Below are 17,296 nucleotides of genomic sequence, written 5' to 3' on the forward strand. Positions count from 1 at the left end.
ATGCGAAGAACTAACTCATTGGAAAAGACGCTGATGCTGGGAAAGATTGAAGGCAGGAGGAGAAGGGGACGACAGAGGGTGAGATGGTTGGATGGCATCACCAACTCAATGGACATGAGTTTGAGCAAGCTCCGGGAGATGGTGATGGACAGGGAAGCCTGACGTGCTGCAGTCTATGGGGTCGCAAAGAGTTGGACACGACTGAGTGACTGAACTGAACTGAACTGAATGTGAATCATCATTCAGTCACCAAACATGTACACTGCTAAGTCAACTGTCCTAAATGCACTGGTGCACAAGTGTGTTCAAAGAGCTTACAATTGAGAAGAAAAGCAGGTGTTTCTGATTTTTTTTAAACAGCTTTACTGAGATACACTTCCCATAACCATATAATTTAAAGGATACAATTAAATGGGTTTCTGTATATTAAAATTTGAGATTATTATATATACAACAAAAAAGTTTTCATTTAAGCCATTTTGAGTGGACGTCACGACACCAGATTTGGGGGTATGCAGTCCATAGGCTGGCTAGCAACATTCTGTGTGATTGGAGTTCTTCCTGCTACCTCGGGCTTGATGGTCAGGTTTTCTTCTTGAGTTACTTGGGAGAAAAGGCAAATGCATTAACCCTTGTTTCTGCCTTCATTGTTCCCTTTGGGCAAAGGACAAGTACTAGAGTACCTAAAGATGACACTCCTTGGTTTAGTCACTAGTCACCAATTACTTTGTATGAAGGTCTTTAAATTAAAAAATTATTTGTTTTTTGCCAAATTATTCATTCATATACTTCAAATGTTAAGGAAAAAAATTCCTAAAAGATGCCAGTTCCTCATTGCTCCCAAAAAAGGATAAGCATTATTAGATTTGCGATCTACTTTTGTTTCTTTTAATTAACTAATTACTTCACTTGGCTGCACCAGGTCTTAGTTGTAGCATGTGGGATCTTTAGTTGCAGCACGAGAACTCTGAGTTGGCATGCAGGATCTAGTTCTCCTGACCAGGGACCGAACCCGGGCCCCCTACACTGGGAGCAGAGAGTCTTAACTGCTGGACCACCAGGAAGTCCCTGTTTCTGTTTCTTTTTCTTTGCACAGGTTTTAAAGCATTTACAATCCAGTGCAAACATATATTATTTTCCTCCTACTTTTATCATAAAAGGTAGCATATTATGTACATTGTTCTGCAACTTGCATCTTTCACTTAGCAATATACTTTGGGTGCTTTCATGATGAGTTTTTGATCATCATCATAAATAGTAAGAAATCAAGACTTCTGGTAGGAATAATTTTTTTCAAAGTATTTAGTTATCACTGGATGAGTCATCTATTAATTGGTCATTTAGTAATGTATGAGTCATTTATAATCAGTGTCTATCACAGCACACCAAAGTTCACAGCCTAAATTACCTGGATCATTTAGTTGGAAAGAGACCCCATTTCTACCTGAATTAACCAGGTAGTTGTGGTTGATTAGAGTGGATCTAAAAATACATGGCCCTTTTCCCCTTTCCCTATAGGGACATGCTCCTTCATATTTTGATCCCAATTTATTTATAAAATCAGCATCTCTGTGGCTTGAATGGCTTCACAAATGCTTCCAAAGTGAAGCAATAGCTCAGAAAGATGAGAAATGGGCGAACGGGGAGCATTTTGTATTCTCAAACACCAACAGGACTCTGAAGAGTAAATAAAGAGCACCCGAAAGGTGAAAACCGTTCACTACAATGTGAGCTCCTGAATTCCTGATCCTGAATCAGTAGATCAGCTCCTCCAAGCAAAATGGCATCATTAATCAAAAGGGAAAGAAATCCCCTCACAAGAGTGATAGGCACTGTGGGAAACAGAACTGAACTTGAAAATTCACTTCACTGCTGGTGGGCTGTTCCTGGGGAAAGTTTCTGATGAGTATAGCTGGAGAGCTCAGGACGAACCAGGAAGGTGAGTGGGATTAATTGCATCAAAAGAAACAATGGGGTGCAGAGAAGGGCGACTGAATATGAAAAGGGATGAGATTTGATAGATTTCAACTGATGAAACTTGCCTCTTGACCTTACATGGGGAAATAAAATAAGAAACTTGAAAGCTTCATTTTTGGTTAAAATATTCCATCTATTGGGCTTCCCTGGTAGCTTGGATGGTATAGCGTCTGCCTACAATGCGTGAGGCCTGGGTTCAATCCCTGGGTTGGGAAGATCCCCTGGAGAAGGAAATGGCAACCCACTCCAGTATTCATACCTGGAAAATCCCATGGACGGAGGAGCCTGGTGGGCTACAGTCCTTGGGGTCACAAAGAGTCAGACACAACTGAGCAACTTCTTCTATGGACCTCCATGATAATACTCCCCATCACCCAATAAATTATTGTCTTATTGTTCAATTATCATATGAGCCAGATCACTAGCTCTCATCCCACCCCCTTTCATTCATTCATTGCACCTCAGGTCCCAGTTGTTTTGAGACAGATACTTCCAAAATGATCCGTGTCCCTTTAGTTCTAATGAAATGAACAGGCTTCCTAGGTGTGCTTGTCCTAACCCAGAATGAACCTCAGTCCCAAGGTTCTGTTTCCATCTTGGATTAATGGAGTCTGCTGCCTTGTTCTACAGTCTACTTGCCACTCCTTCCAGTCTTCCTCTGGCATACTCAGGAATTTGCAGAATTTTAATATTAATAGCTTCCCCCAGATGTCCCACAGTTGTGCCAATCAATGCTTTAAAAATAATCTACATTTTATTTCTTTAATTCCATTAACAGATTTATGATTTAACCTTTCATCAATAGCAGAAACTTGTGAGTTTTTAACCACAGAAAGGAAGTTTAATCACTCCCCAATTAGAAATTGTTGCAACATATTCCTGAACCTCTAGTGAGAGTTGCTGGCTGGAGGCACCCGCCTGGGGATGAATCCATTTGTGCACCTGCCCTGGAGCCATGGCACTGCTTGAGCGAAGAGAACACAGGGGTTTGCGAGTGCATTGTTTTGGAGAAAGATAATGTGGCAGGAGGTTGTTATTTAATAACCAGTTGCCTTCTGAGCTGGAGAGTTAATCACTACCATTAAGTAGTGATCGCTCCAGGTGAGATGATGAGAGTTGTTTCACGTTCAAGAAAGTTTGGAGGATGAACAGCTAATGGGCTGATGCCGTGGAAGCTTGACAAGAATGCTGTTTTCAGTTCCAATTGTGTTGGAGCTTCAGCGCCTTCCTTTTGGGTTGAGTTCTTTTATTTAAACGGAAATTAAAATAAAACAGCTTGATACTGGGGACTGCCCCTTTCTGGGTTTTACCTGTCCATCATGTCTGAAAGTTTTTACCATCAGCCTGTATAATTTTTGTAATCAGAAAAGCAACTGACATTCTTTAACACAAAGGAAAACAATTTGTTTTTTTCCATGCTTGCTTTTTGTCTAGCTCAGTCTTCTGTGGACAGCAGTAGCAGCTCAGGGTTCAGGGATGTTTACCCAATCGTGGTCAACAACAGAAGATGTTTGCTTCTGCTTTCTCACTCCGTGAGACAGTGAAATCACAAACAACAAAAAGATGGGGATAAAATAGTCATAATTTCTATCCTGTTGCAGTTTGTCTTCAACTCGTCTTTCAGTTCCCCAAAGCCATTCCAAGCATGCTGCCAGGAGTCAGCTCTGACATTAAGAGCCAGAGAGTTTAATGTACAGGGATGGGAATGGTGTGGCTTATGGAAGGGTAATCTGCTGATTCTGGCTTAGAGACAAGGCCATTCAACCTTGCCTGCAGTTTTAACCACCTGGGGAGCTTTATAAGACACTGATACCTAGCCCCACACATAAAGGTTTGGCTGTGACTGCTTGGGATACTGGCCAGATGAGTCTATTGTGTGGCTGAAGGCAAGAATCTTTTCTGTTCCCATCCCCACCTCCTGCTCTGATGAAAGCCCTTCTGTGTAGAGTAGTCTGCGGACCACTGGCATCAGCAACAACTGGGAGCACGACAGAAATGCAGACAGACCCTCAGGCCCCACCCCAGACCTTCTGAATCGGGACCTGCGTTACAAGATCACCAGATGTGTCATGTGCACGTTGCACTTTAAGAATCACTGATCGAGGCCTCAAAATCTGTTTCCTGAATGCATCGCAGTCTCTGCGGGGGTCTTCTAGGTTTCTCTGTTCTCTGCCATTTCAAGGCAGTCTCCATACTGATGAAGGGGTTCACAATAAACTACTATCAATTTATTTTGAGCTGAGGCATCTGAGTTCCTGAAATCCCTTATCTGCCTAAAAGCAGAGCCTCCCCAAAGAACTCAGTGGTCATAAATCCCCTCTCCTACCGCAGCTCTAATCTTCCTTTCTCTGACCCAAACAGACACTGTCACAAGACTATCACGTCTCCCATCTATTCTCCTAAGGGCCCATGTATCTTTCCAAAGAGTCGTTTGCTTTTCTGAAAATGCCCTTCCCACCACTTCTAAGAAGTCATTTGTTCTCCCAGAAGGGCTCCCCGCCCCATCCCATCCCCTGTGGGCTGAGAACTAACTTGCCTCAGTCGTGTCTGACTCTTTGTGTTCCTATAGACCATAGCCCACCAGGCTCCTCTGTCCATGGGGTTCTCCAGGCAAGAATACTCCTCCGGGGGATCTTCCCAACCCAGCAATCAAACCCATGTCACATTTCCTGCATTGGCAGGCGGGTTCTTTACCACTAGCACCACTGGGAAACTGAGTAAGATGGTGTATAAGCCACGAAATCTAACCACCCCCATGAGTCACATTTCTTTGTGAACTCTCCTGTATGTATCTAGTTAAATCTGTTTTTTCTTTTGCTAATCTGGATTTTGTGACTTTCACTTGCAGGATCCAGGCAAATGGGATTCTTAACATAAGAGGGTAGAGGAAAAGCCTTTCCTCCCCAACACCATGACGATGTATTGCTGATGTCGACAGGATAAAGTACAGACGTCTTCACCTGGCAACAAGGCCACTCAAAAAAGCCTCCAGCTGTACACCTCTCCAGATGTACTGTGTGTTCCTGGCTTCCTGGAGCCCCGCCACCAAGCCATGCTGAAACTGAGACATCAGAGCACTTTCATGAATCTGTACATCTGCACAGACTGGTAACTCTGAACAGGTATTTTTTTCTCCCTCTTCTCTCCCTGGAGATCTCCCACTCTCAAGAACATCTCCAAGTTACCCATCCACTCAGCCTTCCCCATTTTCTTCCCCCAAAAGGGTTCTCAGTGCCCCCAGTCTGAGACTCCAGCACCCAGCACAATACCTGACTCTTCACAGCCTATGGACCATAGCCCTCCAGGCTCCTCTGTCCATGGGATTCTCCAGGCAAGAAGACCGGAGTGGGTTGCTGTGCCCTCCTCCAGGAGATCCTCCCCACCCAGGGATCAAACCTGCGTCTCTTTTGTCTCCTGCACTGGCAGGCAGATTCTTTACCACAAGCACCCTGCACCTGGTACACAGGAGGTTTCAAAGAGCAGTTTCTGTGGTTTTGGTTTTTGTTTTGAGTAAACGAATGGAAGAAAAGATGGATGGATTGATTATGGAGAGACTAAAAACCTTGTTTCCCACATCTCTCCATCCATGAAAGTATTTAAGGGTCAGCGCCACCCTTACGTTCAGGCCAGAGTGGCCTCTGTTCTGGGGCCTCTGAAATTCTGAAAGTGAAAATGTTAAGTCACTCAGTTGTGTCCAACTCTTTGTGACTCCACAGACTGTAACATTCCAGGCTCCTCTATCCATGGACTTCTCCAAGCAAGAATGCTGACGTGGATTGCCATTCCCTTCTCCAGGGGATCTTCCCAACCCAGGGATCGAACCCAGGTCTCCCACATTGCAGACAGATTCTTCACCTTCTGAGCTATCAGGAAAGCCACGATTCTGAGAGCTGAGTGCATCACACACACACACACGTTGTAAAGAACACGCAGTGCCTCTGTCACTGGAGCTTCGACAGTTGATGCTGGAATAGTGCCGGCAGCAACTCAAAGCATCCACTTAAGTGAATAACACAGCTCAGGCCCTAGAGAAACACATCTATACATTTCTTGCTCTATGTCCGTGAAACAAAAAGTACCAGATCTCAGATGCCATGAGGTTTGGGGTTCTACCTGTAGATGTCAGAAATAGACACAGCTTCAGAAGAGGGGAGGATCTGAGCAGCAGAAATGCTTAGGTAAGATAAACAACTAATTAATTACCTTGTCAAATGCTTTCTCCTGGACAGGACAAACACAAGAGGTTCTGGAATAATGAAGCATTCTTTGTGAGGCTGAGAGTCCATTTTCCTGTTTCTCTTCCAATTTGTGAACCAGATGTACTGAAAAACATTTTGCAATAGTGAAATAATTCATAGTACTCTTAAATTTGCATATATATGGATCTAGATATAACAAGAATGAAGCATGGTATCAACTCCTGTGCTTGTGACTGGATAGTGAACGCTAGAATTGAAAGCAATCCTGTATTTGTAAACTATCTAATATGATTAGCTAAATTTGCAAAGTTAAATAAAAGTTCAACTTTAGAAATAGTTTCACTTTTTATAGTCATTAATGATATTTTCCATTTCTCCCTTGGATTTTAATAGAGATTTTTACTATTTTAAAAGAAAGTAACTTAGTAACGTGGAAAATGTTGATTTTTGTCACATTTGCTTTCATTTCTGTTTTGATATAAATATATGTAAATTGCTTTTACTTTAAGTACAACTACATTTTATTTTTAATCTTTGAAACATTGAGAATAAATATAAGGCAAGATCATGATAGGAACAAAAAAAAAGGAAAGTAGAGCTCAGAAAAAAACTGAAAAGAAAAAATAAATAAAATACCTTTGAATAAATGGTCCACCTAAATTTTTTAACCTAAAAATAATAATAATAAAATGAGAAGTCCATGTGCCTGCTTAGTCACTCCGTTGTGTCCAACTCTTTGCGATCCCATGGACTGTAGTTCATCAGGCTCCTCTGTCCATGGGGATTCTCCAAGCAAGGATACTGGAGTGGGTAGCCTATCCCTTCTCCAGGGGATCTTCCCAACCCAGGAGTCAAACCAGGGTCTCCTATATAGCAGGCAGATTCTTTATCAGCTGAGCTACCAGGGAAGCCTGTGACAGGTATAACCCATCCAAAATTTACTAGTTAGATATTATAAATTCTACATCTAATAAAGTTTTAATTACTGATCAAACAATGAAAATGAGCCAGAGAATTATTCAAATAAAATTCACAACTTCAAGAGCTTAGATGAAATCCCTGAAACCTCATTTCTTTACTACATGAAGACTCAATCACTGATCAAAGCAATAAGAATGAAAAAGAGGATTGTTCATAATGAATTCACAACTCAGAAGCAGCAGGTGCAACTCTGGTCTGTCCATTGCAGGATGCAGAAAAATCCATTCATGACATCAGCAAATTGGATGAGAAAGATGAACTCTCTGGAGTATCACTTATTTATTGTAGGATGATCCTAAAATTGGCATCAAACCCTCTTTGACTACAAAGGAATATTTCTAGCAAAACACAATCCAATTCAAATCAGCTAATCCAATTTTTCATTGGATGAGTATGGCAGCAAATTCAGTGTTTAATTTTATACCAACGTTCTTTCCAACGGAAAAAGAACCTCTAAAAGCAGCTTTTCATAGTCCAAGGAGAAAGACAAAGTGTGCTGTTACATAAAGTGTTACATAATTTACAACCGATTTTCAAGATCACCTTTGGCCAAAGAAGTTATTTGTGACCAAAAGCATTTGGACTTTTAAAAACCATATAAAATGTCACTCATACACGTATGAGAAAAAGTACACATGCAAGCACCAAAACTTTAAAAGTGGGCTGAAAAAATAGCAAATGACCAATCATGGTCAACAATGACAAGTAACCGCCAGTTTAGAAGTCTGTTGCGATGTTCTGAGAAGAATATTCTTTTGGGTCCAAGAGTTATGGTACTTTTTACAGCAATAATAGTGCAATATTTACAGAACACAATACAATTTTTCTAGGTTTAAAAGAAATAATTCCAATTTCTATGTTAGAATGGCCAAAAATGGAAGACAGTTAAAAGTAATAAAACAAGCAATCACTATCTAGGATGGATAATTTTAAATTAAATTATTAATGTATCAGAAAACAAAGTGAGAGAATCATTCATATGTACCATAAAAACATAAGTAAACATTACTCAATGCAACTAGCTGTCAGTGTAACCACTGACAAAAGTCATATTGATCAACAAACTTTTGCTATGTGTGCTGTTGAAGAAGAAAACAAGAACATATTGCATTGTTTTCATACCTAGAAGTACAGTTTTTTTTAATTTAAGAAACTAGAAAAAGAACTTTCAATCTTAGGCATTGATTTGAAAGACTGTTGAGAGTAAGTCTATGAAATTGGCACAAACATAGTTGGTAACGAAAAGGGTGTGTGGGCCAGAATTTTGTAAAAAATTCAGAAGCATTCCACATGTAACTCACAGTAGGGATTTGTTACTAGGACACATGATCTCAAGTTGGTCCCTAGTGATGTGTCCTTCAGAATAACTAAGCAAGTATAAAAAGTATTTTCTGGATCTTCCCAAAATGGAAACAGTTTCATCAAACATATACCAAATTTGACTTTATAAGGTCCCTCATACATACAACAGGAATGCCAACTAATTGCTGTTCGAGCAACTAGATTTAATTTAAACAAAATATGAGAAGAGTTAAGCAAAACAACAGAAGCTCTACCAAAAGCAGCAAATGGGTGGAAAATGAAATAATCTTGAATTTGCATTATCCACTGTTGCTTGGTATATATTATTGCTTGCTCTCAATAATATTATCGAAAGTTTCAAAAATAATAGTGTGTGTAAAAAAAAAGAATAGTGTGTGTAGCTACTTAATTTTTTAATTATTAATTAAAAAAAATACTTGTGAAATATGTGGCATTCCATTAATTATAACAAAATTAGTACCAAAAAAATAATGGGATAACTATGAATATCTACATAAAAATAATTCCCAAGTTATTTTCTGTAGAGAATATTTTCTGGTCATTATGGAATAAGAAATAGTCTCAGTTGAGTAGCGATCTGAAAAGGTTGAGTCATTTAGTGATATTTCAGTTTTCTTTAGACTATCCCACACTGAAAAAGTTGAAAAAGGGAATTAAGAAATATTAAATAAATCTAGACATTGCTTTAAGAGATAACTAAAATCGCTAACTGTGCTTAGTCGTTCAGTAGTGTTCGATTCTTTGCGACCCCATGGACCATAGCCCTCCAGGCTTCTCTGCCCATGGAATTCTCCAGACAAGAATACTGGAGTGGGTTGTCATTTCCTCCTCCAGGGGATCTTCTGGACCCAGGGATCAGGCCAGTGTCTCCTGCATCTCCTGCATTGGCGGACAGATTCTTTTACCACTGAACCACCTTTTTATCATATTTGATTCCATCATCATATGTGAACGTGATATGTACAATTCACAGTTCATTTTGGACTCAAACTATTGCTTGAAGTTTATTGACGACTCCAGGAGTTACTATTAAATAGATCACAAAGTTTCTCCAATTTGAAAATAATAAAAAACTAAGAACTATGATTACTCAAGAGAGGACTGATGTGGCATTATTCGATATAATATGTAAGTTAGGTGAAAATATTTACTATGACAATAGAATTAATAATTTTGCTAAAATAAAAACAAGAAATGTAAACTTCATGCCATCAGTGTATAATTTATGAATTACGCATCTCTGCTCTGTTACTTAGCACCCATGAATGACCCATCAGCTGCATGTGTACATATACACAAGAATAACATTTGGTCATCTCCGATGTTTTGCCAACTTCCTGTCATGTAATAAGTACAATCAAACAAATTTTAACATATGATATTTATTTTAATGTGTTTATGTTTAACATACATCTAAAATTTTAGCAAATATTTAAATTGTTCTTATGAAGGTGCAGCTCTCAAGTGAGCAAGATGGGACATGTTCTGCTTAATAGCTTGTTTGATGGTATTTTCAACCATCATCACCGACAGTGTGGTGTGAGGGCTTCCACTTGAGCTCTTGTTCCAGAAATAGACCTTCTCTGATGTAATGACAGAGACATTTACCCCCTGTTCATTCAGTGACGTTCCTGGAACTCTGACAACCCTTTCCTTTCTCCTCTCCTTGACTGGTTTTTAACTCAGTGTCTGTGAGGTGGAAGTGGAGGTTGGGGGAGCACCCAATAGTGTCCTGTCCGCCAACCCCTGGGACTCAAGGTGCCCAGACAGAGTACTCAGCACCCACCCCTGGACCCTTCAGCTGACCTGTCTGCTGACCGCTCCCATACAGCAGGGCCTCTCCACCCCAAGTGCCCTATTTCTGTAGGACATGGTGGGGAAGATGGCCTGCTTGTGGTGTTGCAGAGTGACTGACCCTCTCTCATTAATCCTAGGGCCCAGCATGTACCCCTAGAACTAAAGCTTGGAGCTCCATCACTGACAGCTGCCCCTGAATATCATGGCTGCAGCGGGGAAGGAGGGGTTCCCCCAAGTGGGGTCTGCAGCCAGCTGGCTGTGCCTTGGTTCCTGACCAAAACCAGATTCCCACATCCAGAGCCATGCTCTCCCTTCTGTGGATGAGTTTCCTGATGCTGCTGCAACAGGCGACCACAAACTTACTGGCTTAACACCATGCAAATTTAGGGACTTCCCTGGTGGTCCTGTGGTTAAGAATATCCCTTGCCTTACAATGCATGGAATGCAGGTTCAATCCCTAGTCAGGGAACTAGGACCCCACAGGTCACAGGGCAGCTAAGCCCACACCGCAACTAGAGAGAAGCAGGTGTGCCACAAAGAAGGTTCAGCATGACACAACCAAGACTCGACTCAAATAAATAAATTTGGCTTATTTATTTCATAAGTAAAATGCTTTTTAAAAACCTATGCACTCTGTATAATAGGCTCTAGATTCGTCCACCTCATTAGAACTGACTCAAATATGTTCCTTTTCATAGCTGAGTAATATTCCATTGTATATGTACCACATCTTCTTTATCCATTCATCTGTTGGTGGACATCTAGGTTGCGTCCATGTTCTAGCTATTGTAAATAGTGCTGCAATGAACACCGGGGTACATGTGTCCTTTTCAATTATGGTTTCCTCAGGGTATATGCCCAGTAATGGGACTGTTGGATTATTATACAGAGTGAAGTAAGTCCGAAAGAGAAAAAAAATCATATTAATATATGATAATAAATATCATATATTAACATGTATATATGGAATCTAGAAAGATGGTACTGATGATTCTATTTGCAGGGCAGCAAAGCAGACACAGACATAAAGGACAGACTTTGGGCCACAGGAGGGGAGGACGAGGGAGGAACAGCTGAGAGAGTAACACTGAAGCACATACTTTACCATATGTGTTAATAAAATAGGGAGCCAGCGGGAATTTGGTGCATGACACAGGGAACCCAATCCAGCGCTCTATGACAACCTAGAGATGTGGGGTGGGGTGGGAGGTGGGAGGGAGGCTCCAGACAGAGGGGACATATATATACATACAACCAATTCATCTTGATGTGTGGCAGAAATCATTACATTCATTAATATTGTAAAGTAATTACCCTCCAATTAAAAATAGAATTTTTAAAAAAACCCACATAAATTTATGAACTGAACTGAACTGATAAAAATTTATTTGGAAGTCAGGAGTCTACAACGGTTCTCACGAGGCTGAAGTCAAGGTATCGACAGGGCTTCTTCTAGAGGCTTGAGGCTGAGCCCATTCTTTCGCCTTTTTGGGCTTTTGGAAGCTTCCAGCACTCCTTGTTCTGTGACCCCTTCCATCTTGAAAGCCAAAAACGGCATCTTTCTTACCCTGCATCATCTGACCCTCTTTCCCGCCCTCCTCTTCTACTAACTAGGACCAGAGGAAGGATTTGGTGTGGCCTGGCTTGATTCCTATGCAAGTCCCCAAACTGGGGTTAGGGAATGGGGTGGCATTACTGCTCAATTTGAGTCATATATGTGTCCATTCCTCCAAACAGAGAGGTGGGATGTAGTAATGGGCAGCCCTCAGTGGGAGCACAGGATTGAAACAGGGAAGACGTTTTCTGAAAGGTCTCAAATGCTCTTTCTGATTTAACAAAACAAGACGTATCTACTACAAATATTCATTACTTAAAGTCATGGGAAAATATTAAGAATTCAAAGCAAAAATAATCCTGTCGTCCCCAAACAACTGTGGTTAACATTATGCAATATTTCCTGCAAGTCTTTTTTTTTTTCCCCCAGGCACATGGGCATGTTGAATATAGTCTTACCAGATTGTATAGGCAATTTTGCATCCTGCTCTTTTTACTTGAAATTATAACAGAAGGATTTTCTCATGTTATTTCCTTTGACTCTGTGCCCTGCACAATCACTTCCTTTCCCACTCAGCTCTTTGGCAGCACAATTTGTAGACTGCACAAATAACGGGAAGGAGTAGGGGTTTTTTTGATCTGGGGGAATTTGAGCTAAGAGAGGAGAAAGAGGGATTAAAAGGACAAGGCTCTGTGACCTCACAGCGCTGCTAAGATGAACAAGTGACATATTATATGTGAGAGTGCCTTGGAAATGGCTTATTTGTCAGAGTTATAGTCATTAATCACCAAATACTCTTTTCTCCATTTGAAAAATAATTGTGGGGCTTCTATGGTGGCTCAGTGGTAAAGAATTTGCCTGCCAATGCAGGAGACATGGGTTCAATCCCTGGTCCAGAAAGATTGTACATGCCACAGAGAGACAAAGCCTGTGCGCCCCAACTACTGAGCCAGTGCTCTAGAGTCTAGGAGCCGAAACTACTGAGCTCATGAGCCACAAGTACTGAGGCCCGCCTGCCCAAGAGCCTATGCTCTACAAGAAGAGCAGACACCACAGTGAGAAGCCCAAGCACTGCAATGAAGAGTAGTCCCCACTCGCCACGAGAGAAAGCCTGCACAGCAACGAAGACTAAAATTAATTACTTAATTTAAAAAATAATTGCGTCCATCACAGAGCCTTGAAGTGCAAACGGAAAGTTCTGCCCATCCACCATAGGGTCCTGCAGGGAAAGGAAAGACTTCCCAGAAAAATCCATGGACTTGATATGGCAGAGGCTGGGGGGAAGGGGGTGGTGATGGGGTTTCCCCAAATCACTTGCAGCTTCAGGTGAGGAGAGGATGCTATTCTGAGAGCTGCCGATAGCACGGGCATCCAAACCCAGAGGCTTTGAAGCTGTTTAACAGAAATTCACATCAAAACCTAACTCTGGCGTAGCTCAACTTGACTACTGTGAATGATGAAAATAAATCCTTGGGTCACACAAGGATCGTGATTGAGTAGAACTTGTTTGCTGGCACAGAAACAACATTTCAACTGGCATTAGATTGTCTTCCTTGAACAAAGCGAAGTTTTCTGTCATTCTCTGACTTGGATTTCCTTTTCTCCCAAGATAACACAGACAGGACCCAGGTACTGCCAGTGACAGAGAAGACAGTTTGTATGTGCATCCAGCTGTGGATGTGAGCTGACCCGGTATCCAGTGGTCTCTGCTTTCCTTAAAGAACAGAGCCAAGGGAAGGTGGGGTGCCCATCCTCCGACCTCCCCACTCCTCACCCTGTTCATCCCACTCATCCACAGGATCTGCCGGTTCCACCTCTAGTTTCTCCTCTGCTACCGCTTGAAGCTCATTCTGCCTGCACTTCTGCAGGTTGGCCTCATGAGAGCAAGAATGACCTTTCAAAACCCAAGACCCCATGCACTGTTCCCCAGCTCACAGCCCTCCAAAGGCTTCCTGTTGCACTGAGATCAAAATCCCCACTCTTTACCACGGTCCTGGCCTGCCGATGGAATCCCTTTCTGAGCCCCCTCTCGCCTCCCTCCCCCCACACGCTGCACTCCAGACACTCATGCTTCCTTTTTCATTTCTGAACAATCCAAACTAGTTCCTTCTTCTGGCCATGGCACTTGCTCAAGCCGTGCCTGAAATGCTTCTCCCCCAACTCATCATACCAAGGACTCAGACTATTTAACTCTTGACTCAAGGTCCAGGTCTCATCCTTAGTCAGACTTCCTTGACACTGTCTATTTTATTGTATTTCTAGTACATTCATTCTTATTTTTTCATTCATCCATGCTTATCTTCTGTCTCCCCACTCAAAGTTAGCTCCTTGAAAGCAGGAATGCTGTTAGTCTCTGCCAACACAATTTATTAAGAACCTACTGGATACTCACTAAATATTAGTTGAAGGAGAGAATGAATGAACATCCAATTCTGAGAAGACATTTCTTCTGGTCAGACATGGAAAATGATATTTTGGAGAATCGGTTTCAGTTTCACACTAGCCAATGTCCCTTGGTTTTACCAGTAGTTTTCTGCATATTGCACTTGTCTTTAAGCTATGAAAGGATCCCCTTAACATTCACTAAGGTCAGGCAAGTGAGTATTATTTCCAGTAAGGGAGAGCAAAAGCATGAATCTTACTAAAATGTCAATTGCCCTAAGGTGTGAAAAATATTTTAAAATTCTCCATTCACTCTTTTGTGGTAATATTCTTTGTGAAAACCTTTTCTCTGAATTTTGTTCATCCTTGATAAATGGAAGGAGAGATTTTCTCCAGAAACCATAAAACAGACCCAGGTAGATGGGGTTTATGAGTTTTAAGCACCTTCCTAATTTGCAGTCCTTGGCCAGTTGGAAGTAAAAGTGGAGCAGAGGGAGAAAAGGGCTAATTTCGTGTCCAGAAACCTTCTGAAAGGGGAGGGATCAAGGCCCCAAACTCTCCTTGTGCATTCTCAGTCGCTCAGTTGTGTCTGACTCTGTGACCCCATGGACTGTAGCCCGCCAAGCTCCTCGTACATGGGATTCTCTAAGCAAGAATACTAGAGTGGGTTGTCATTTCCTCCTCCAAGGGATCTTCCCAACCCAGGGATCAAGCCTGCGTCTCCTGCATTGCAGGCAGATTCTTTACCACTGCACCAGCTGGGAAGCACCCAAAATCAGAGTTCAGAGTGCCTGAAGCCTGCCAGATGGGCTGCCTGGTAATGGCCAACATGCAATGGGGAAAGTGCCCCAAAGCTGCTTCTGGCCTCACAATTCCACTTCTGGGAACAGACTCCACCCCTCTGATGGTAAATGACCCATCCTGGATCAATTATAAACCCCCATCACCTGGACTGCCAAGGGATGGTCACATGATTCTACGAGATCCATCAGAGTCCTTCCCTGGGACTTTGCTGGAGCTGGAAGGGAAGAGTCCTCCCTGATGGATTATCAGCCCAGAGAGGATTGAGATAAAGTTCCCTGAAGAAAGCCCCTTTGCTGTCAGAAGGAGCACAACAATCAGAGGCAGACAGACAGACAAGACACAGAGAGTCCCTCAGGCATCTGGGCCCACAGCAGGAGTTGTGCCCACTTGAAAGCCCTGGCCCACTCGGACTCTTCAGCAGCAGCAGCCTGGGACCAGCTTCCCACCTCGAATCCTGCAGCTTTCTTCTTCTCTACCAGGGCTTTCTCCAGCAGGCACAACCCTAAAGTACAGGAAAGTTCAGGTTCCCAGGGGCAGCCCTCAGTTAGCAAGGGAAGAGAGTTGGTGGATAAGTGCTCGGCCTCCCTAGCCTGCACTGAGAGATTCTGCCTTCTCCAGGGTCCCTGCCAAGAGCCCAGTTGCCCAAGGGAATAAGTTATCACTCACATGTGTCTTGATGGCTATTCTTGCTTCCTTGTTTTACTTTCCCCTACATCCTCACAATTCTGGTGCTGGAGAAAGACTCTTGAGAGTTCCTTGGACAGCAAGGAGATCAAACCAGTCAACCCTAAAGGAAATCAGCCCTGAATATTCATTGGAAGGACTGATGCTGAAGCTGAAACTCCAATACTCTGGTCACCTGATGCAAAGAGCTGACTCATTGGAAAAGACCCTGATCCTGGGAAAGATTGAAGGCAGGAGAAGTGGGCAACAGAGGATGAAACGGTGGGATGGCATCACAGACCCAACAGACAAGAGTTTGGGCAAACTCTGGGAGATAGTGAAGGAGAGGGAAGTCTGGCGTGCTGCAGTCCATGAGGTTATAAAGAGTGGTACCTGCCAGGTCACCGCTGGGTCTGCAGCTTCCATCCTACATGCTAGGCATCCATAGGAGGAGCCATGGCTTTCACCTCTGGGATGTCTAGCAATAAAGCACTTTCACCCCCATTATCACTCTCTCTTCTCAACCTAGAGTCTAGAACAGAGACCTCAGGCACATTTCACATGGGAGGGCGCCAAGGCTCTGGGAGGTGAGGTGGCTGCCAGCACCCCATGGCCAGGTGCTTCCCTAAAAAGAGAAAAGAGAAGGACTAGAGCTTTAGCAAGTCCTTGAAGTGCAGACGAGTAACCTCCTGGCTGGTTTCCCCATGCTGCTGAGTGCGTAGTTACAGACTGGAACTGGTGACCAAATGTACTACATTTTACTGTTTATTTGTGTGAACTTGATTATTTAATTAGCTGCTTAAAAATTGAGAGCATGACTCAGCTGCAAATACACCTACAGGCACAAGTCTACCATTTGTTCATTCAAACCATCCACAAATAAACCCTAAGGAATTTACTTGGATTAAGAGCCCCAAGTCTTCTCGAGATGTCATTTTTCAGTGCTTATTTCACTTTGGGTTGCTAGGAGATAAATTGGTTTTTAAAAAAGCAATTTGCATAAAGACCAGGAAAGCATTTTAATAATGTCAATATATAGCCAAATGGACTAAAGTGCTAAAGTGACTATTTTTCACTGGATAATTAAGCCTCCAAATTTAAATGTTATAAAAAGAGATATACTTGTATTCCGTGGAGGTCTACCCACTTAGGTAGCTAATTATTTCTCAAGAACAACACTGAGTCATGTCAGACATCTTCTTGCTAATCTAATAATATTAAGCTACTGGGAGATGGTGCCTATCCCATCACATCATCGGGAATGGAAAGCGGGTAGGGTTTTAATTGCAGAACTGTGAGAAATTCATTTTTCTAGTCACTAGCACAAATCTGACAATCTGTCTGGCAGCCAGGAACTAAATTAAAGAAGTTTTCTTTCCCTGATACATATGCTGTAAATCTCACTAATTCAAACTGATGGAGAGGAACAGCCAATCTATTTTGGTGAAAAATATTCACCACAGGACTTATTTAATACTTTAAAAAAATTTCTTCTCTCAAGTCCAAACAGAATCTTGAGTCTGGTACAGAATGGTCAATACGAAAGTGTTAGCCATTGTTATGGTCTTCATATGGGTTTACAGGACTTCCCTGATGGCTCAGTGGTAAAAGAATC

General features: G+C 42.2%; 1 long non-coding RNA gene across 1 annotated transcript in view; it reads right to left on the reverse strand.

The window, feature by feature from the left end:
* Positions 1 to 493: 493 nt before the first annotated feature.
* LOC122709551 overlaps positions 494 to 17,296 on the reverse strand; it is a 38,737-nt gene continuing 21,934 nt past the window's right edge. The window contains exons 2-3 of the long non-coding RNA XR_006345570.1: positions 6,181 to 6,299; positions 494 to 603 (exon numbers count right to left, since the gene is read on the reverse strand). This is a non-coding gene — a long non-coding RNA (uncharacterized LOC122709551). The remainder of the gene's footprint in view (positions 604 to 6,180; positions 6,300 to 17,296) is intronic.

This window comes from Cervus elaphus, chromosome 15 (genome assembly GCF_910594005.1).
Source record: "Cervus elaphus chromosome 15, mCerEla1.1, whole genome shotgun sequence".
NCBI lineage: Eukaryota > Metazoa > Chordata > Mammalia > Artiodactyla > Cervidae > Cervus > Cervus elaphus.